Raw genomic sequence first — 22,603 nt, 5'->3', positions numbered from 1 at the left:
TGTGTGTGTGTGTGTGTGTGTGTGTGTGTGTGTGTGTGTGTGTGTGTGTGACGGTAAATATGACAGTGTGTTTTATCACAAATAAATGCAAATTGTTATTAAATCGTAATTTATAAATCTTAGAGTAAGTAATAAAATACTAATATTCAATAGTTTTTGCAAAGCATGTATTTTCTCATGAAATAAATTCCTGCAGCATCACTTCCCTTAACAACATGTTGATATTAATGTTGACATGGTTAGACAATATTGCATTTAGAGGTTCTCACAGCCATACAACAATAAGTAATTTGTTTCAACTTGCATACAAAAAAAACATATTTAAATAATGCTGCCCTCTGTCAGACACCACACACACACACACACACACACACACACACACACACACACACACACACACACACACACACACACACACACACACACAGGCACACAGGCACAGACTCACCCGCAGACACAATATGGTAGGGGAGTAAAAGGGGGGAGGGCACAGACAGACGTTCACAATTGTGCACAATGATGTTAACATTCCTGCATGTCTAATGCAGGGGATATTGAGAGAGACACTAGCTGGTCGGCGGTCTTGCTGTGTGTGTTCACGGGTATAAACTGTAGCAGCATAATGATGTATTAATTGTGGTCTGCTCTAGCTTGTGGTGTTTGGGCTCCTTGCCGAGGTTACTACGCGGCCTTTGATGCGATCGTTAATCTTATCAAATATATGCAAGATCACACTGCACTTTATATTCTAGTCTGCTTGCATGAAATTGTAGGTGCACTGTAATATATGTGTGAGCAATAGGAATGACTGCTGTTATTGCTTCGTACAAAATTGCAACCAGTGGGCAAATGTGTATTGTTTATTTTCTCAAATTATGTTAATTTCGGAGGGATTACCCAGGATTTCCAAAGCTGTTTAAATTTAACAACTCAGCAAAGGGATCTTTGTGTGAATCAGGGGCGGGATTTTAGAAGACAAATGCTAAATTGAAAGAAATGGCATGGCAACAACAATTAAAAAATATATATACTCATTTTAACTTAATGAATATTTGTATTCAAGGAGTAGTGTGCTTTCATTTTCAAACACAGGCACCAATAAGTGATCCTACAATACTGTACATTTTCTTTCAACTTCATCCCAAATAGAAAAACACAAACTCGAAGGGAGGGGAAGTGGATATGAAAATGTAGTGCCGGCATCATAAAAGATGGAAACAAAGAGGGACAGACAGCATACACTGAGAAGGACAGGCAAAAGATGAAGCTCATTTTTCCGTGGGCACCCAGTGGCGTCTGCATTGCAGATCGCTGAAATCCCCTTCGAATGCATCCCTGGGCTTAAGGGGGGATAGGGTGGGGAAGGGTGAACAAGGGATGGGTTTATGCTATCTCTGCTTTAGTACACTTTGTTTTTTTTCCTCCCCCCTACCGAAATATATTTTTTCTGTCTGCATCAAATGTCAAGTTAATTTCCTGGGTGCTATGAGGGATGTGTCCTCCCCTCCGGTATGTGTGGCAGGGCGGTAGATTGTGTGTGTGTGTGTGTGTGTGTGTGTGTGTGTGTGTGTGTGTGTGTGTGTGTGTGTGTGTGTGTGTGTGTGTGTGTGTGTGTGTGTGTGTGTGTGTGTGTGTGTGTGTGTGTCTCTGTATGGGTGAATGGGGAAAGGGAAAGGGGCATGGCAAGGCAAAGAGGGAGATGAGAGGTGGTGAGGGGGGTTCAGTACAGTATCTATAAATTGGCTCTCTCTGAAGAGCCAGAGAGGTGTGTTGAAAGTGTGCGTGCGTGTGTAAGTGTGTGTGTGTGTTTGAGTGTGTCTGGTTGTTTAAGAATATGATCCAATTATTAATAGATGCTTTTCTCAGTGTACCTATGTGCCTGTCCTTATTTGTGTATTCACATATTCGTTTTTTTGAAGGTTCATCTAAATTCAGTACTAATGCAGAAAAAATAAAAAGCACACTATATAATAGATGCTTAGTAATTCAATGTCATTGTACAAAAGCGGAAAATCTTATAATCCAGGTATTTCTCAACAACAATGTGCACACAAATGTGAGGATAGAAATTAGCTTGGACTCTCTCATCAGCTGTGCTGCATTTCCTGGTCAAAAACAATGTCTAAAGCTCATTACCAACTGAGAACATTATGTTAAACATTCATGTGTATCAGTCCTGCTTTAACCTCGTTACTTGCTTATAGCAGTCTTTGTGCCTTGGCTTTCTAGGCAAGTCCATATATTTTTTTTATTTGTTTTATTTATTTCAGGTTTTCTCCATCATCAATGAGTAATTGTGTCCCTCTGGTGTCCTCATGTCTCCTGATTTTAGACACAGTGCAACCTTTACTTTCTCCTTTTAGTATAGTAAACACAAATGTACTCTGGCTATCTGTCTGTCTGTTGTTGTGTTGCTTGTCCTTTTAAAATTTATATTTGTGTTCAAACACACATATTTCATTCAGTGCCATATGCGCGTAGCTTTTTATAGTTTCTTTACTGCATATGTGTCCATGTGTGCATTTCTATGCATGCATGGCTATACGTATGCATGCCTGTGTGTGTTTACCTGAATTACTTTGTGCATGTTTTGCAGGCCGCTGTTAAGTGTATGAAGCCAAACTGTATACTTTGTATTGCAAAGTGTAAAATGCCTTATTGCAGAGAAAGGGATTATGCATTTGTCAGTCGTGCTTATGCTGATGTATGCTCCTGCCCCACAAATGTCACATCCCATAACCCAGAAAAATTACACCAGTCCCACCTAATTACGCATATTCATGATGCTGTTTTGCATAGTGCTGGTAGCATACTTCTGTTACAAGCCACAGAGCTGAGGGATGTGGTTGAGTGAAAAGGCTTTCAATCCACTGATTCTGTGTGTCTCCGCCACGAACATCAGCTTGATAACGTTACCTCCATGACAATTTTTTTTAGTTTTATGATCTGAGACTATTATGGAAAGAGAGTTTTCTCCTATTTCTTGCAGTCACTCATATTGCCACTGCCTGCAGCATGTTCAAACCTAGTGGGAATTTTTAATAAAGAAATTAGCTTTGTCCTAGATTATGAAGGTCATTTTGAAACTAGATCAGATTCAACTAACGGATTTTGAAATGCTTTGCGATTTATCCACCCTCTCTGCTCTGTGTCTTTTTTCTCTTTACGTTTATTTCCCTTCTCCTACAGTAAATGTGGTTCTCCTGGTCACTGGTAATGAACAATATGTAAATCAGGGGACGACAATGCTAGAAAGTGGAAACAGGGATATACGGAGTGAGAAAATCCAAATAAAGTTGTGACTGTAGAAGAAAGACGGGAGGAAGTGTTGGAGAAAGAGATGGAGGTAGCGCGAGAAGGCAGAGGAGAGTGGATGAGTCGTAGTGGCTGGCTAAGTGGCTTATTGTAGCACTTGCGGAACAGACATAATCAGACTTGGCCCAGCTGTAATGAACGAGAGGTTCCAGGCTGTGCCACTGCTTGGGTAAACAGCGATTGTTTCAGTCCAGGGTTCCCAAACACAGGCAACAATGGTACTATTGTCCTGCCAACTCTTATTAAGAGGCAAACCAGAGACGGGGTGAGGTGCGGAAGTGGGAAAGGGAGGTGGGTGTAAAAGGGGCAAGTGGGGAGAAGGTGGGTAAAAAGGAAGAGGTGTGGGTGAGAGCAGGAGTGATTGGGAACCTGACAGGAACAGAGGATAGGGTAGGAGGGGGGAAGTGGAGAAAAAGAGAGGGATGGAGGAAGATGGCGAGAGCTGCTTTCTGATCTGGATTTTTTCACACTTGCATTGTGTCTTCGTTTCACACTATCTTCCTCTTGTTTCGATACCATTCTTTCTTGTCAGCCATCAGACCTCGTCCTCGTCTTTTCCCCTCATCCTTTCATCCATACTTCCTTCCTGCATCATCCTACCAGCCACCTACTCTATTCCTTCCATCTGTCCTTTGTTCCTCTTCGTTTTTGCATTTGGGATGGCGAGGGATGCATCCCTGTCATACCACCTTTGCATCACCTCTCCCATCTGAGAGAGAGAGAGAGAGAGAGAGAGAGAGAGAGAGAGAGAGAGAGAGAGAGAGAGAGAGAGAGAGAGAGAGAGAGAGAGAGAGAGAGAGAGAGAGAGAGAGAGAGAGAGAGAGAGAGAGAGAGAGGATTGGGAGGGGGGGGATGAGAAGAGCAGGGAAGAGGAAAGGCGCAGGAGCGAGACGAAAAGAAAAGATCACGCTGCTTCCTGGCTTAATGAACATGGGCAAAGGATGATCACAATAGAATACATTATGCTCTTGTTAGTTGAGGCAATCAATTAGCAGAGAGCACACCACTGGCACACCATCTTTCCTGCTTGGGTACTGGCTCATTCACAGCCCAAACGAGTGGCCCAAGGAACCCCTTCGCCTCGTCGTTTTTCCCACCCTCAATGCCCAGGGGCCACAAAAGATTTGATTTCATTCCTCAATGTGAAAGGGGACGGCGTTGAATTTGCATTTCCGCCACATTCACTCCAAATTAGTTGAAATATTAGTCAGGTACAGTCAAAGGTCCGGGCTCGATGTAAAGTGTGTGTGTGTGTGTGTGTGTGTGTGTGTGTGTGTGTGTGTGTGTGTGTGTGTGTGTGTGTGTGTGTGTGTGTGTGTGTGTGTGTGCATACATGTAACAGCATATATAAACATACATATACAAACCCTATTTAAACCGTTTATACCAATACAAGTGTTGTGATGTTAATTGGACTTCCTCAATGGAAAGCTGTCCTCTGACAACACACTCTACCCACTAAAACGTGGCTCCACAAGATGGGAATCAGACATGACAATGTCTCTGTGACTGACACTGACAATTGCATACCAAATTGTCTATCAATCTCATCAGCAATTCATACAGCGGTTGGCTGAAATTCCTTCATCCTTTCCCCCAATGTTTTCTTCTTCTTTTTTTGTGTCAGCTAGAGGAATAGCTCTAGATAATGGCAGCAATCTATATTGTGAAAGAGGCAAGGAGTAGTTCTGCCTTAACACAGGCACAAATCACCACTGTCTGGCTGGGGATCTGTAAAAGTGTCGTTGATGAGTAGAACACACTGCTTTCACTGAGGAACTTTGCTGTGATTCCAGGTAGAAGTTGGAAAAGGAGGAAACAAAAGGAAATGAAGGAAAAGTGGAAAATTGTATTAAGAGCAAGGATGTAGGACTCTCTTTTTCCAAAGACGGTGCATACTGAAAAGAAAGTGGCCTCTGGTTTGGGTTCAGGGAATCTATTGACACGGCATTTACACATGTTTTAGTCATCCAGAGATTGTGTGTTTGATCTGATCACCAATCTAACAATCTTGTAGGCTTGAAAAACAGCTAATTCAGTTTTTTTCCACCATGAAAAATGATTGGTATTTTAGTACTACTTAGACAGTGTTTCAATTAAACTTGTACAACAATCGTATTTAACACACCATGTGTATTACCATGAGCAGCTTCCTTCTCAAGCGTAAACTTCAGAAGACTCAGCCAATCTCATGATCAAATGCTAAGTGGGAGCAAAATGAACAAGGACCAGAAGATGTTTGTGTCGAGACAAGTGACAGCGTTTGGTTGTATGATGGTACTTTCTTTTTGGAAGAAAAGTGCAATTTCAGGTCAACAGAAACGTGATAAGGGAGTTCGTCACATTATTTAACGTCGACCTTGACAACAATGTTGATCAGTGTGTAGCTTGTGGATGCCATGCGTTGAGGTAACAACATTATATGTCACAATCTAGAACGAGTCAACACCACATTGAGTTCATATCTTTCTCACCATTTTTCAATAGATTTATTTTTCTATTATTTCTGATTTTGCCCCTTTATTGTCCTTTGAGATCTAAGTTTGTATCGCTACCATTTTGTCTGTTTTGCTGTTTACACGTTTGTGTCTTTGTGTTTGCATGTGTTTGTTTTCAGTTTTCAAGTTAAATCCCACTACACTCGTGCTGTTTGTACCTAATAAAAAAAAAGACACACACGTTGATTACATCGTACATGAAATACAAGGCTCCTGCTTACAGTCCGCGTGCACTGTATATAGGAGCTTCTTCACTAATGCATGGATATAGAAATGCATTCTGTACATACTTTCTATTCTTACCCGAGGAGCTTTAAAGTGGATTTTATCTCTTTTAACATTGAGTGCATGCAAAGTGTTTTGTTGGTCTTCAAAGTGCTACAGAATGGTTCGGGGTTGTGTTTTGACCTTTAAAAGAGAGAAAATAACATTGCATTTTCCTCAGTGTATACTGTATACGTGTTTGTTTGTACCTGTTGGAATATTCAAGTGCAAAATGCTTATAATGTATTCAGTGTTTCTAGGCTGCAGAGGGCATTGTGTTCTCTCTCCACTTTAAAAGTTGAAATGTTCAACATCTAATGAATGGGGAGCAGGAATGGTTGTGCATGAGGGAGGGATGCACACAGGATCACATCTGTTTGAGTAATGCATCTGGTTGTAGGGGGAGGTTTTGGAAAAATACTTTAGGTGTTGGTGTTTAATTAGCCAAGTCAAATCAATTGATATTCCATTAGTGTACAAATAAGTTAACAAAAAAAAAAGAAAAATTGTTTCATAGCGGTAGCATGAAAAGTTTGCCTATGTCATGTTTTGACAACACCTTCCTCCTTTCTGAATCATTTAGAAACCACACAAAACATGAAAGATAAAAGAAACAGCTTGTGTTCTGCACTGTTACATCTTTCAGTTCAGTTTCCTTTAAATTAATCAGTTTTAAATTAATTTTCTTAAAACCTGCCCTCAAAATATGTTCTTTACATTGTCACGCTTTTGTCTCTACCTTATGTTTGTTCTGGTCAGTAATGTCTCTTTCTTTCCTCTTTATCTGTTTCTTCTTGATTGTCTCCTGTGCTCCCTCACCGCTGGGTCTCCATGTACAGGTAGTCATGCTGCTGACATTTGTGTCCAAGCAGGGCCGGGTGACATGGCCTTTACCACCCCTCGCTGGGTCTCCCTTCTCCATCCTTACCCCCTACTGCCATTCTTAACCCACCAAGTCCTTTTCATCCACATGCACACCAAATTTGTGTCTGTTTGTGTTTGTATTTGTGTACTTTGGGACCATCCTGTGTGTACAGTGTCTGTGTGTTTAAGCCATGTCCAGATCAGCCACATTCGTGCTTGCCTGTAGCCTGTGTGCACAGTAGGGGACATGGTATGGAGCGAGCTTCTTTCTCTGCTGGATGCAGGGTGAGCAAATATAGTCACTGCAGACAGGGAGGTGGTGAGGCACACGTTAAAGTGAATAGCTCACTCCCATGTGATAAGATTCTATTCTAATGAGGGCAATAACCTGAAGATATGTCCTATAATGTCTTTGTTGTAAGAAATGTTTTGTAAAAAGAAACACTAACTTTTTCATTGGCCGTACAATCTCATCTACAATATTCACTATAGATTCTTGGGAAATATTTTGACCCTGACTGTGATACAAAATCTTGGGAAGCTATTTTGTGCACACACAAAGTGCAAAGCCTCATTATTGTTCTTCTCAAACACACACGCACAAACATACAGACATGCTCACCGTCCCTGCAGCCATGGGAATGGAGAATGCTGAGGTTCAAGGTCATTTCAAGTATTCAGCAGCCTGGGGCTGTCCTTTGTCAGCGCATCACATCCTTTTGCACACACACATGCACTCAGATGCACGCGCAAACACATTGTTGTTGGTAGGCGTACATTCTACACACCGCATCTCACTAACGCTCGCATCCGTCAGGTGAGAACATAACACTCAAATGCACTAACAGTCGCAGGTGCGAAACTTCAATAGAGACACAATTATCCAGTTTTGTTTCTGTACCATAGACTGTCTAGACACAAAAGAATGAAAGGTATAGCTATTGGACAGTTGCTATTTTCTGTCATCATTTAGCTATTCTGCTGTGATTGTTTATTCTTCATGCTCTGAAGTGTACAGATTGTGTTGTATAGTCTGAATTTTGGTTGACCATTATTTGACCAACTGATTATTCATATTTGGTTTCTATTTAGTAAAGGACTCAGAATTTGTGTCAATGGTGGAGATAGAGTTTTTAAAAATGGAGCGAAGGTGAGAGAGAGAGAGAGCAGCAGTGGGTGTGATTAGCTCCTTTGTTGGAGGTCTGTTGAGCTTCATTGGCTCCAGAGAATAGGTTCCTAATGAACCCAGCCAAGCTTGGACCAAACTTTGTGCTGAAGACAAACTAAGTTATGGTGGTCTGGCAGAGCGCTGAGGGCGAGCCGACTGATATACAACGCCTGGACATATGGTCCCCCCCCATCAGGGCCTCTCTCAGCCACTTTCTCATGTCCTGGCTTCTGTGTGTGTGTGTGTGTGTGTGTGTGTGTGTGTGTGTGTGTGTGTGTGTGTGTGTGTGTGTGTGTGTGTGTGTGTGTGTGTGTGTGTGTGTGTGTGTGTGTGTGTGTACTTCTGTCTGTGTATGTGTCAGAGGGGGTACTCCCAAGAAGAATATTTATAGTGTGAATTTTTATGCTTGTTTGATAACTCATTGGAACAGAGAAACAGGGAACTGGCATAGAAACACAGGGAGTGGAGGGGGGCAAATGGGGGGGGGGGGGGGGGAGGTGCTGGTTGATGCTTACTGAAAGCGACAGAGGAGAGAGGGCTGCAGGCATTGTCTTTCCAGCTGACCCCAATACAGAATCCTTTCTGACACGTCCTACAAGACATGGAGTAACTGAGTAAATCAGGCCAACCTGGCTGTGGTGTAGCAGGGACTGCACCATGACAGATGCAATATGGAAGAGAACCACATGGTATCATGAAGAACTCAGTATTATGAATAACATAAACAAGAATGTGAAAGAAAGAAGTTTGAAGACCTTTATGCACTTTCAAATCTCATATTGCAAAAGTGCTATTAATTTGCTGAGAAGTGGAGGATTAAATAGTAAATGTAAAGTGTGTAAAGCCTGAGTGAGGTTTGAAGCTAATTGTTTGGGTCAGGATGGGAGCGTGGGGACGGATGGCTTCCGTGTCCCACCAACAAGGCTCTCGGTAACTGAGCCGGCGAGGGGGAGAATGGGCCCACTACAGGGCCACACAGCAGGCTCAAACAACACTTATTCTACTGGCCAAACTGTCAGCCAGAACAACTTCATTGTGCCCAAAATTGGAGTTGAAAGCAAGGCAGAGACTTTGGAGGGGGGCAGTGGGAAGGTTGGGAGAAAGAAGGGGAGGATGCAAAGAGAGAGAGGGAGAGAGGAAAGAGGGGGTCTGTGGGAAACCGGGGGACTGGAAAAGGGGGAGTACCAGAGAAAGTGCAGTCTTGGGGATGAATAGGGTCAGACGGTGTGAGTTCATTTCAGTGAGGAGAATTCCCACAGATCCTACACAAGGGGCAGACGACCAGGAGCAAGGCAGAGGCTCGAATGGAAATGTATTAAAATGCATTCTGGGGATGAACTGTGGAAGTTCTGTATTCCAGTGTCTGTGTTGCCACCATATTTTTCACACTTTTCAACCATGATAAACACAACATAACTAGCTGATAGGGCTACATACAGAATGTCAGAAATGTGCCACTAGTGTGTACTTACTTTACTACTGCCCTAAAGTTTTTTTTTTAAACATTTTTTGGAGGCCTAATTGCAATTTCTCCTCCTGTGTTGCTGTTCTGTGCAGCCCCTCCCCTAATATCGCATGCCAATATTAGATCATATATTTGAGCACATGTAATAAAAAACTATGCCACACACATAGGCTTCCCACAAGAATTGGATACCTCCTCGCAGGATTTCCCTGCCTTGGACCCCAGGAGGGAGCCCAGTCACAGGCTTTGAACTGTGATTTGTATGTAGTGCAACAGAAAGCCCCTTTGGACTGACACTAAACCAGTCTAAATCAGTCCAATGCTGATTTACGTCAACATTCTCCTCTTTGTCTCTCCTCCCTTCCTGCTGGCTATTTGAAATTCATCTTCCTGCCCTCAGTAATACTGCAAAAGAGTGAAGAAGTTAACTTAGTCACACCGAGTTTAGGGAGCAGAGGAAAGTCTGTGAATCTGTGTGTATGTGTGCGTGTGTGTGTGTGTGTTCACTCTCGCATGTGGTTTGCTCTTGAGAGAGTGTGTGTGTGTGTGTGTGTGTGTGTGTGTGTGTGTGTGTGTGTGTGTGTGTGTGTGTGTGTGTGTGTGTGTGTGTGTGTGTGTGTGTGTGTGAAAAATGCAGAAATGCACACACACTCCTGTTTGATCCAGAGCTAGCCCTACAGCTCCCAGAGACTCAACAAAAGGCCTCCTCTATCCATTGTATGAGCAGTGTGTTTCCCAGGAGAGCTCGGGCTCAGTGAGAGAAGGGCCCCAGATCGCTTTCTCCTGACATGGATGTTTATTCGCTCTATGGTCCAGCAGAACACCCTCAAAAAGGACTGGCCCTAGCATTTTGACGTGCATGACACATAGTTTGGGAAAAGGGAAGAGGGGCTGAGCGTGAACATCTTGACAGATGAACTGACAAACAAGACAGACCGATAGAGAAAGGGCCTGTCTACGAAGGTGTTCTCTGTGCCCTCCTATGAAAAAGAATATTCATGGTCTCTGCCACTTTATTTGCTCCTTGTCTTTACACTAGTCAGCTTTCTTGTCAACCTTGTTCATGAATGTAGATCCACCCAGTGGGTGGGTAGAGATTTCCCCCTGATCTTGACAAGCTCTCCCATCCCTGACTGCATACTAATTTCTCCAGAACTACTGGACCAATGTAAAACAAATACAAATTGCCAGGGCTGCTTTTCATTGCTTGAGAGGCAGGGTCTTAGGAGGTTAGCAGAAAGTAGCTGTCTATTGTGTGTCTGTAATTAATCAGATTGTCTGCTGTGGACAGAGAAGCTTACAGGGACGACCGTTGTAGTTGGCTATATGATATCTTTAGAAATCTGTCAATATGCCAGAGTTTAAAATCTGAGCGAATGAAGGGAAGTGTAAAAAAAAAAAAAAAAAAACATTCATTCACCAGTCAATTAAAAGTCCATCAAACGTGCAATGCGATCAGTCGGGTAATAACTGATTTCTGACAAAGACCTCTCTGTATTTTACTTTATAGGCAATGATCTCTCCTCAACTGCTTTCTCTTCACCAGTTGTCTTTATCTAAGAGTTTTGAACGCTATCTATCAAAGTACTCCACTTTCTCCGGCAATATCTAAAAGTTTCGTTGAGATTGAGAATGCCTGCGGGGTTGACCATAGATCTCAGTAGAGCTGCAGAAGGCGACGGTTGAAAACAAACATGTTAGGCTGTTATCCATCTAATCTGTTGAACACCATTATCGTCTAAGATAACGCTATACCCCCCTCCATACCCGTATGCACCCACCCTCCAAACCAGACTTACTCTCTCCCTCTACACCCTTTGAGGTAAAAGCTTGTGTGTTGAGGCTGAGAGTGAATGTAAGCCATTGTTATGGTGTAACCGGACTCCACAGCAGGTTGTTTGATCCGGTTTGTGGCCTGAAAAGCCGTTTTTTTCTTCTTCTTTTTTTAACCACCACATCAGCTGAGAGGTTCAGACAACAGACACTATTTGTGGAGTCCTCTGTCTGTCTGCTTCTTTTTTCTTTCTTTCTCCTTTTTCTTCGTCACTTTGTCCCTCTTTGTCAGTCTAAATCTCTCATCCAGCTTTAGATTTGAGTCCAAAGCTTTAATTACCATAAAGAGGAGCGTGCCCTCATTCACATACTGTACTTACACACGAACATATGCTTTTAGACACACTCTGTCGCTCTCTATTTCTCCCTCCTTCTCTCTCCCTTTTTCTTTAAACAGGATCTTCTTGTACCTCTCTCTCTGCACAGACACTGGGATTATATTTCTCGTTCGCACCTCTGGTATGGCAAAAGCAAAAGAAAATGTCACTGAAAAGTGTTTAAATGAAAAAAGTGGTAAATAAAATGTAGTAAGTTGTTTTTGTTTGCCCACAACACTCCCCGTGATACATCCAAGCTCTTGTGGTGTACCTGTTTACCCAACATCATCCCATTATTTACATTACAACATAGACCAGGCCGCCGTATTGTCGTAACATGTTTTGGGTGCTTACTTGCACTCCTACGCTTTTGTTACTGTTTAGACCCATTGTATTCTCAATTTATGATCTGTTTGGCGTTCAGTGTGGACAATGTGCATGCAAATATCCTCGTCCCATTATGCCGGCTGTCTTTGTACGTCAGCTTTCTTCCCTAAGAGGTATAGATGAAGAGTTGGAGGGGGGATGGAATGGCGCTGTATGTTTTTGGAGGGATATTTGTACACACACACACACACACACACACACACACACACACTCACCCATCTGTGCCCCAAACCCATTTCAGACGTGAGAAACTGTACCTTAATTTGCATAAGAATAATTGAAACTTCAAATTAGCCTTCCAATCAAAGAGGATCCTTTTTTTCAGCATATGTGCAGACATTGAGCACTGCCATACTGGAGCATATGAAAGGAAGGGCAAAAGAAGCACGGTTGGGAGGGAACGCGTCATAAAAGATTAACCCTTTCATTTCCTCAACTCAAGAGTAGAAGATTGATGTGCCTTTTTATTGCAAATATAACTTGATATACAGTAAAACAGACTTTTGAAGAGAAATAATAAACCATTTCTTCTCTAAATCAAGAGATCATATGACTGCCTAGTAGGGGGAAAAAATCTGATTGATAGGTATTTACTTTTGAAAGCTTTAGGTGCACTGTGTTATGTGCACGTTTACACATCTATATTCACCTCAGTGCCATTGGGCGCAGGCCAAGAGAGGGAGTGTTATTAAGTAGAGTGTCCGTGCGTGTCAGTGTGGATGTGTGCGAATTGAGGGTTTACCCACATTAAACCATTAAAGCAAGTGCAATGTTGAATTATTGATAATGGCTAATGAAAAGGATCAGGATAAACTACAGGCTTAACCAAGGCCCTGAGGGCTAACTCACACTTCATTCATTTTCCCTGTTCAACATCTATTTTAGGTTTTCTCAGACAAGTTTTAACTGGTGCAAGCATACGAGGTATTCTGTCTGTATCTTATTGTTCCAGTTACATTACAACCCACTGCAGTTAAGAGCAATGGAGGCCCCAACACTGGACAAGATAGCAGCTGTGTTCTTCCAGGCCTACCCAGCTGACAATCAGAGAGCCTTTTTTGAGGCTGAGCCAGTTTTCGGGGAGAATAAGGGACAGGGATTCAGTTTTGGGGGAAGGGGACAGAGATTGGGGGTTGAGGGTTTGGGGGATGGGGGGGGCTCGGGCGCCAGCCCCTCTGAAGCGCTCAGCATCCCCCCGCTTATGGGATGGCGGATGTGTCTGGGGGTATCCATGACAACACTGCTGCATGCCAGGGACATACCACGGCAACATGGACTAGAGTTAGTGTGTGTGTGTGTGTGTGTGTGTGTGTGTGTGTGTGTGTGTGTGTGTGTGTGTGTGTGTGTGTGTGTGTGTGTGTGTGTGTGTGTGTGTGTGTGTGTGTGTGTGCGCGTGCGTGCGCGCGTGTATCCATTAAGGCCCACATATCTCGGTGACATTAATATTCACTCAGGCAGGCAGGGAAGCTGCTGCAGCCTCTATCAGTTTGCTGTTAGACAGGCATGTATCACAGACCTTTATTTCAGCCTTTGACTGAGAGGCTCAACATGAATATGTCCACTGTATACATGCTGGCCATGACACAGTTGTCAAGAAAAGCGCGTATTTTATACTTTCACAGTCACAGAGAGGTGCACCCTCACATTCACTCAGGTCATGAAGCACAGGTCAGGACTCCCTGACTCTCTAAAAAGCATGCACACACACAGACACACACTCGCATACACACACACACACAGTGACTTACAAAATCACACTCGTAGCTCTTGCACAGATCAAGCTGTGTTATAATAATCCCATTTGGGACGGCCTGGATTCTCACTCAGAAAGTACCCACATAATGATGCTCTGATGAGTTCCTGTGTGTCTGTTCAAGAGAGAATGTAAGCTGCTTTATGTGTCACGGGTTATATAGTGTTTTTTCTTTTTTTTTAAACCCACATCCCTGCCCACACACACGCTCACATACACATGCATGTAGACTCAAACTCAGATCCTGTGGGAGTGTATTTTTAACCCCGACTGCCTGTGCATTTGCTGAGGGGTTAAAGGGCCGAATGGTGAATCAAGTAAATAATTCACAATAGCTGAAACTCTTTCGATGTAACCTCAGAATGAATGGGGGAGGGAGCCCAATGAGAGTTGCGTGATGGCACAAAGTAGTCCTGTTCATTCCTGCTTAGTGTTTTGAGTTAACTGCACAAAGTAGAGAGAAACAAGTAGGTCAAAGAGCAAAAGCAATAAGTCATCTTGGACTCTCATCGTCTAATAAAGCCTGATTCTTAGAGAGGTCTGTAAAATGTTATGATACCTTGCATGTATGTGTACTTGTTTCAGTGTATTTCTACGTCTACAGCACTAAACATTACGCCTATCCTGTCTTTCTAGGTTGGATGGAGACCTCGTAGATCATGACTCAGAAACGAATGGCATAATATGTGGAGTCTTCAGGCTAAAGACGTCAAGGATATTCAGCTGATCTCAGAGGTGACTGCGCTCTCTCCTTTCAAGCATCACGATTTCTGCCATCTTGTAATATGGGCTATATTTTACGAATTCCCTGCTATGGATCAGCAGTCTCTGCATCCTTTTTCTCAGTGAATTCTATATGAATGTGTCTGCATTTTGACTGACATTGCTTCTGTCAAACGGCTGATTGAAGGAGACACAGAGAGAAATGCTGTGCTAATGAAATCGTCTGACCCACATCTTTTAGTGCTATCCATTTCTCCAAAGACACTGAAAGGGCATTTATACAGGTAAACCATGACTGGTCCCTGAAGTGAAAGAGGTTTTTTTCTGAAGGAAGAGTAGCATCCATTATTTACTATACTGGGGTTGCTAGACACTTAGGAGATAATGCAGTGTTTCAACCATACAAAACATAGAGCCTCCTTGGTGCTGGCGAGGCCATTGTTGTGTGTTTTGAACATGTCTGTTTCCATCCATACTGACAGATGAAAAAGAATATGTCTCCCTAAGGTTCAGAAGCATGGACAGAGATATAGAGAGAAAGTAGGAGAGGGATAAAATATGATGGTGGAGAGATGTTTTTGTGTGTGTGTCAGTCATAGCTGCATGCGGTGCATGTTTGGTATTAATATCTGTATATTTGTATACGTGTGTCTATTTATTGCCCCCAGTCTGTTTGTTGGCATCTCTATGTGTCCAAAGTGACCCGATCCTAGATTATATGATGTAAATGATGTAGTCATACACGTGTTTATACCTGTATGTGTGCATGCATGTGTCTTCATCAGGTTTCTCCTGCACTGAGTCTGTATCAGCAGTCTCTTTCAGTTCTGATAGGCTTCAGTTGAGTGTTATTCTCTGCAGATTAGCAGCAGCATCAGTTGCCTCCTCATGGAGAGTGGAGGCATCTGACTGCACTCTACTGGGAATAGTTAGCAGAAGGAGAGCAAGGCATACAACTCTTCTACCCTGTTATCAGACTTGGGCAACACAAGGCACTACTTTCTGCCTTTGTCAATTTCCCGAGGGATACTTTGACATGAAATCCTTTTTTGTGGATGAGGGGAGACCACTCCCAAAAAATCCTGTATTTTTCCACATAAATGCGCATCGTGATGGAGCATGACAACTATCCATGTTTGTGGATCTGGTCTGGGGAAATCTGGGTCTACTGACATTGAAAAATGCACAAGATTAGAATGACAAAAAAAATGTATAGTTTTTTAAAATCCTACGTATGTTATTTAGTGAATTACAACATGTGTTGAAACTTATTACACTTTAAGCAATATTATTTTTTTCATGTTTTGGCTCATGTTCCTGTAATATATTAGAATTCATTTTCACTAGTGTTATTGCTAAGGCGCCAGGACAATGACATTACTAAACACAGATTGTGTGAAGCAAGGCAAAAATTGATGATCAGAAAATTTTAACCACCACCAATAACGACCAGTTTGAATCAGTCAAACTGGGTCAATCAAAAAGAAAGAAATACAAGATAAATTTACAACAAACATGTTGCAATGCCCTGTGGGTCCGCTGTGAAGCAGAATACAAATGCTCTACAGTTGATTTAGTCAATAAAATTGTTTCACAACTGACTGAGTGTAGGAAACATGCAAAAGGTCTGAGAGTAGATCATTTTGTGAAAGTACCTACTTCTGCAACAGATTTTCATGTATAGTGTTGTTTGCACTGGTTTTGTGCAGCATTGTTGCAGCTATTTTTAAATCACCTTATAAACATCAAGCTCAATCTGCCTGTTCAACTAGTGAATGTCAAATGCTTTGTTTGATGTAACCCAAATATCGGAGGCACTGAGAACCATCAGCAAATCCCTGGACACACACACACACACACACACACACAGCTCCACACATTGCACAACTGCAGTGTCAGCAGAGAAGATGAGGAGGATGCAGAGAGAGGCACATGTAGCTTTGACGAAGATCAGCTGCCACAGATAGACAGGCAGGCCAGGAAGGCAGTGTGTGCCCTTGAGGTGCTGTGTGCAGGCAGCGTGGTTTGCTTGGCTTGTCTGAATCCACCTCCCTTCATCTTTTGCATTTGGGTTGAGTTTGGGTGTTGATGTCCCAGGGACCCCCTGCCAACCCTGAACTGTTCTATACTGTCAGACAAACATCAGAGAGATTTGTTAAAGGAGACAACGTGGCTAAAACAGTACTTTTGTATTTTTTTTAAATCCTTGGAAAAAACTGAGGGTAGTTGCTGACTTTTAGCAACTTTCAAGAGATTTCAGGTGTCTGATACGGTAAATCAGCAAATACATTTAGAGCAAACCTTTAGGAACAAGTCCGTCATGGGATCTTGAAATGACGTGTTGGTTTTCTTTTGTTGTCTTATGCAGACAATGACACTGAAGATTTAACTGAGCCAGTCGGACATCCTTGCTGTCTCAAATGATACCAGCTGTTCTGTACAGCCTATAGATTCATGTTGGACTCCAGAATACCTTTCATGCTTGTCAACACACTCTATAGTTTCAGAGAAATGTAATACCATAATGTCTTTCTGGAGGAAGGAGTGTCAAGTATGGCAAGAGTAATGGAGAAAGGGCTGGAGGTGCAGGTAACCCAGGTTAGGCCGGGTGTAAAGGGGATCCGATAAGGCGTTCCCCAGACCCTACAGTCTCCCAGTCTCTATGAGAGAATAATAAGCAGCTGTAAGCCTGAGACACTCCCAGGCCTGTGTCCTCAGCTACAAAAACTTTCACCGTAGGTCTTATCAGGTTCTAAGGATATCACGTAAGACAATACATGTGAGAAGTGCAGTGCGAACAATGGGAGGAAAGTGCAGCGTGATATGAGGGGGACTAATGTCAGCGGCTATTGTTGAGGCCTTTGTCACTGTCAAGTACACCGGGAACTCACAGCTCACTGAACTCCTTTCATTCAAGGATCTTGCTTTGGGATGTGATGAAACTCTACAACAAGTGCTGTCCCTCAGCAAAGGCAGATTGTACACACAGAGGTTATGTTTTTGTTGCAGAAAAACTGCAACTAACAGGTTGCTGTAAGATCCCTTCTGGCTGGGAATAATTACTTGGTTTCACACATATAGTTTCTAAGAAAATATTTGCTGTAGAAAGTGTTGTTACACAGGATGTGATGCAAATCCACCAACGGTTCTTCATGGAGCTTTGATGTAATAATATGTAATAGTAGGCCAATTATTATTAAAGATTCATGGAATGTCTTTGAGGTGTTTTAATTATTTGTGTATTCTCTCTTTTTAGGTCAATTAGTCATCCTGATCAACTAGAGAAGAGCCTGAATTTCATCAAGATAGGAGCATCAAGATGTCCACTCATAACTCCCTTAAGCTTCACATTACTCTACAACACTTGAACCTGCACTGTACTCTCATTTCTAGTATTTATGTCAACTGGTTATATAATACTGTACTACCGGTCAAACAGACAAATACTGTGACCTTGCACTAATTTATTTTAAATGGGAGAATACTTATGTTGAAAATATTTTGATTCACATTGAAACTTGTATTCATTTCATGTAATTGATTGAGTCTAACAAGTACATTTTTTGACAGCTAAATAAAGGCTTTTTTTTTCTTTTAAGTGATGTTTTAGTGTGAGTTATTTCCTCCTTTCTGTGTAGTGCTTTGGCACTCCAGGTAAAAAACAATGTGCTTGACATAATTGGGTCCTATTTGGCAATGAAAAGAGCACGCATGCTGATAAAAGCTAGAAGGGTGATCAAAGCACCATGCGTCCCGATCAAAATCATACACCTGACACAGTTGTAGTTTATCCTGACAGACTAACGAAATGTGGGGAAACAGGTTCAGACAGTACCAAGAAGCCTCCCTGTTTAAAATCCCCTCCATTTCACAGTGTGTGCTGTTTTTGGTGTATTACTATGTCTGCCAAATAAAATGTACCTGTGTGTGCAAAATATGGAACAACAATTAAAGACTAGAATGATGCTATTATGCTTCTTTTCCACATCTACTTTTGTTGCCTTTTCCTCTCCATGCTGCATGTCAGGTTTATGTTTTTGAAAGAAAAGAACAAGCTAACTTTTGTATTCCTGTCAAAGTTTCCCTAAAATTATATTTAAACTACAACAAGACGGAACAAAAGTAGGATCATAACGTCTTTGACACATTATTTCCTTTGAGAAAGAAGCCTCATTTGTCTCCCTTTTTCTATCTTTCATTACTCTCCATCTTTTAGGTCCTCTCCATTTTCCCTTCTCCCTTCTAATCACATTAATTATCTGTCCCTCCCTACTTAACATTCATATTCACTATTTTTCTCACGCTTACCCCCATCTTCATTTCCTTTACCAGCATCACTCTTCCCTTCTTTCCTACAACCGTCTTTCAGTCCTGTCTGCCCCCCCTAGTCTTCCCCCACCCTCATCCATTCTCTCTCTCTCTCTCTCTCTCTCTCTCTCTCTCTCTCTCTCTCTCTCTCTCTCTCTCGTCTTCCTCTCCCTCTCAGATGTCAGATCACAGTCTACTCTTCCGCTTGCCCTGTCATCACATTTTTCACACAACCCCATCCCTTAATTGGGCCTGTATCATCATATCATATCATGTAGAATATCTGATCACAGCAAGAGATGAAAGATGGCCTCCACCTATCCCCTCACAGACAGACAGACAGACACAAACACACACAAACACACACACACACTGTAGACAAACGCACACACGTCAGTGGTCGTATTGGACATGAATCTGGGCTGATGGCTGTGTCTGTGTACATTTTTACACACAGTGTTTGCACCAAGTTGTCGATGTGATTGTTACAGTGTGACAGGTGAGGTGGTGTGTATTCCGAGAGTGTCCACTGATGTTTGTATCAACTGCTAGTGGCTTTTGTGATGAGACAAAGGATGCCCTGGAGCCAGCAGTGTCACATCTACAGGTAACTAGCAAAAGGAAAAGGAAAACATCAACAAAAAGTGTCTCAGGAGTGCTAAAATAGCTCCAACATGTCTTGGCATCAACTTGAAGGATGCAGCACGAAATCTTCTGCAAGATATCCAGTCTTTCCTGCTGCTGACAGAAAATGCTTCAAAAAATACTGAGAAAATTAGCCATATAATGAAATAAACTGCTATTGGTTTCTGGTTTATACTGTATTTATGTTCCCCAATGGTTACCTCAATCCAGATAAAAAAAAGTGGCAATGACACAGAGGCCACATCTACAGAGTTTAGCATAAAACTGAACCTCTACTGTCAAGCATATGGTGTTGCACAGCTGCACAGTCTTAATCTACTTTTCCTTAAGACTCAAATTCCGAACAAATCCTAATTTTAGCTGTATTAGCATTTTGTCATTTCTTTCATACTAAATGTTATCATGATCATGTAATTTTGGATAGTCAAGAAACATCTATGAAAGAGCAAGTGTTTACACTTGAACATTGATCTTAGAGTACATGCATAAACAGTTAATTTACGTTGGTTCTTGTACCACTGTTTGCAGGTCTGGCCTGAATCAAATGCAGGACATTTTCAGCAACAGAAATGCTTTAATATATATGAAGGTGGTCACAAAGCTAATTAAGTAGAAGTTTTACAACATTGTATACTTGTGTGTCATGTGTGTGAGTTGTGAGCAGTTAAACTAAAATGATCCACTATTTCCAAAGAAAAAGGAACAAAGATTAGAGAGGTATAAAGAAAATCATAATTTCTGTGTGTATATGTATAAATATATTCACAGAATGCACACAGATGCTTATGGAGAAACAATTGTCCATTTAATTACTGTTGTGTTTACAGTACATACAGTATGCTGTTTCACTAAGTGGGTCTGAAGGCCTAAAAAAGGTAAAATGTCAAAAGACCACTATGTGCGCAGATGAAGTTTCATTTAGGAAGTATTGGTATTTAACTTTTCTAATTGAAAACCAAATGCAGTAGTCAGTGTGTTGCTGTTCTAAATGTTATCTACTCTATAACAACGCTGCACAGAGCCCTGCTTTGAATAAACCTTTTTTTTCTAATAAATGCTTCATTTACTGTATACCCACAGGAATAGCGGACTCAAAATATTTCCACATTTATTGGGTAACTAAGGACTGTAGTTTAAATTAGAGCACAATATAAGTCAAATGCCTGTTTATGGTGGGTTTTGTCAGTTTAAACAAATCCACACATCAACTTTTAGTAGAGTTTTAGACTTACCTTATGATTATTTTAATATAATTACTGTAATTGAACTACTTAGGATTTGGACTACTTAGAAATTGTTAACATCATGGTTTGTTTAACTCTTAGAGCCCAGAGACCAAAGTAAGTTGAAATCCCCTTTCTGTTTTTTCCTGACATGACAAGAATACTAATGTTTTAATGAGCCTGGGTTCCAGCATGAGACTACGTTTGTCATTTAGATCCTGGGCTGGAAAACATGCAAAACCATTCGGGGTCTCACATACACTGTACATACACACAACACAATTTTGTATCTGGATGACACTTAATTTATAACATAGCTTTATCCATTACAGACAATGTTCATCACATATCATATTGCATCACATTAGCTGGTCGATGAAAGCAAAGTGAAATCTAATAGAGACAGATTCAAACATGTGAAGACATGGGCCTAGTTTATTAAATAGGTCTTCCTTGAATCACAATGCAGCTGTCTACATCTTTCAGTACAATTGAATTGAGCCAAGAGCATTTGGGAACCACAAAGATCTCAGATGACACTTACTCAGCATTGATCTCCCGAAGGCAGTAAAAAATAAATGCATGAATTCTACTATTGATGCAGAGCTAAAAAAAAAAATCAAAATGCTTGTTTTTACATTAAGGTGTTTTTTGGCCCAGGAACATGACCTTGGATGCTGCTGGCAAAGAAAAGTAAAGACTAAAACTTCTAAACTCCATTATGTGATAGAACTTTTTTGCTCCTTTCTTTGTCTGCCTGCTCTTTTTTTTTCCACTAGACGGCACAGTATTTCACTTTTATCTACAGATAGCAGGACTTTGTGTTATCTTATTTTGTTTGGGAGAAGATTCACAAGTACTATCCGCCCCATGATCCCAACAGACGACAAGATACAGAACTCCAAGTCTGGAAACTTCACAGTGAGAAAAATGAGGTCTTACTGAAACTACCTTTGGTGTGTGTTTAAATCTCTGGTTAAAGAAGATCTGGAACCCAAAGAGGCTGCCGGCTACATAGTGTTATGGCGCTATAAAATGCATTACAGAGATGTGAGCAGATTTTTAAAAAGCTGCTTGTTTAAGATCACATCTGAAATCTGCTGCTGGAAACTGGCGTTTGATTGGATTATTCAAGGTTGTTGAGGGTTAAAGGGGCTTTACTGAAAAAGCAGATATTTTCAAATAAAAACAATGTCACAAATGAACTGTGTTTCACCGACTTTTCAGTCCAAATCAACCTAAATAGCTTATTCTGCAAATCAGCTGTTCCCAATCTTTTCCTCCACAGCTATAGGTGGCTATAGTTGCAAAGTGTGAAAGAAATGTACCTGCCCACTAGATGTTGGAATAGTACATCTGATTAGGGATTATACAATAACAAACTTGTCAATCGGCTACTTATGGGCTACTGTAAGGCAGGTGATACCAACAATTGTTACCTCCCACCACTACCATTACATTTTTATTTTATTTATTTATTTTATTCTCATGCCAATCTACTGCCCAACACTCCACTCCAGTAGGTGGCGGTAAGGCGCCTTTACGTTGGTTTGCCAATAGCCAAAAAGAACACAAGAGAAGAAGAAAAAAAAGGTAAGAGGTCACGTGGGAAATATTAAATGAAATCTAGACACAACGAGTAGAGTTAAATGAAAAGACAAATCTAATGGATAATAAAAGACCGAAAAAGCGAACAGGTGGAGCATAAAAGGTCAGCGAGAAAAAAGAAAATTACTTGAGGCTAAAGTTGCAAAATGTTTAAAGATAACCAATTTCTAATTAAAAAATAACGTCCTAGCTGTCGATGTAAGTGTCATGCAAAAACATGCTGTTTCAGCAG

General features: G+C 41.5%; 1 long non-coding RNA gene across 2 annotated transcripts in view; it reads left to right on the top strand.

The window, feature by feature from the left end:
- LOC137867442 (uncharacterized) overlaps positions 1–18,185 on the top strand; it is a 39,546-nt gene extending 21,361 nt beyond the window's left edge. For both annotated transcript variants that reach the window (XR_011102173.1, XR_011102174.1), the window contains exons 3-4: positions 14,501–14,599; positions 17,844–18,185. This is a non-coding gene — a long non-coding RNA (uncharacterized lncRNA). The remainder of the gene's footprint in view (positions 1–14,500; positions 14,600–17,843) is intronic.
- The last annotated feature ends 4,418 nt before the right edge of the window (positions 18,186–22,603 follow it).

Source organism: Cebidichthys violaceus, unplaced genomic scaffold (genome assembly GCF_023349555.1).
Source record: "Cebidichthys violaceus isolate CVI_PGR_0920_01 unplaced genomic scaffold, fCebVio1.0.p SCAF_9, whole genome shotgun sequence".
In the NCBI taxonomy this organism is placed as follows: Eukaryota; Metazoa; Chordata; class Actinopteri; order Perciformes; family Stichaeidae; genus Cebidichthys; species Cebidichthys violaceus.
The sequence above is the reverse complement of the archived record's forward strand: the minus strand, read 5'-3'. Positions and strand labels throughout refer to the sequence as shown.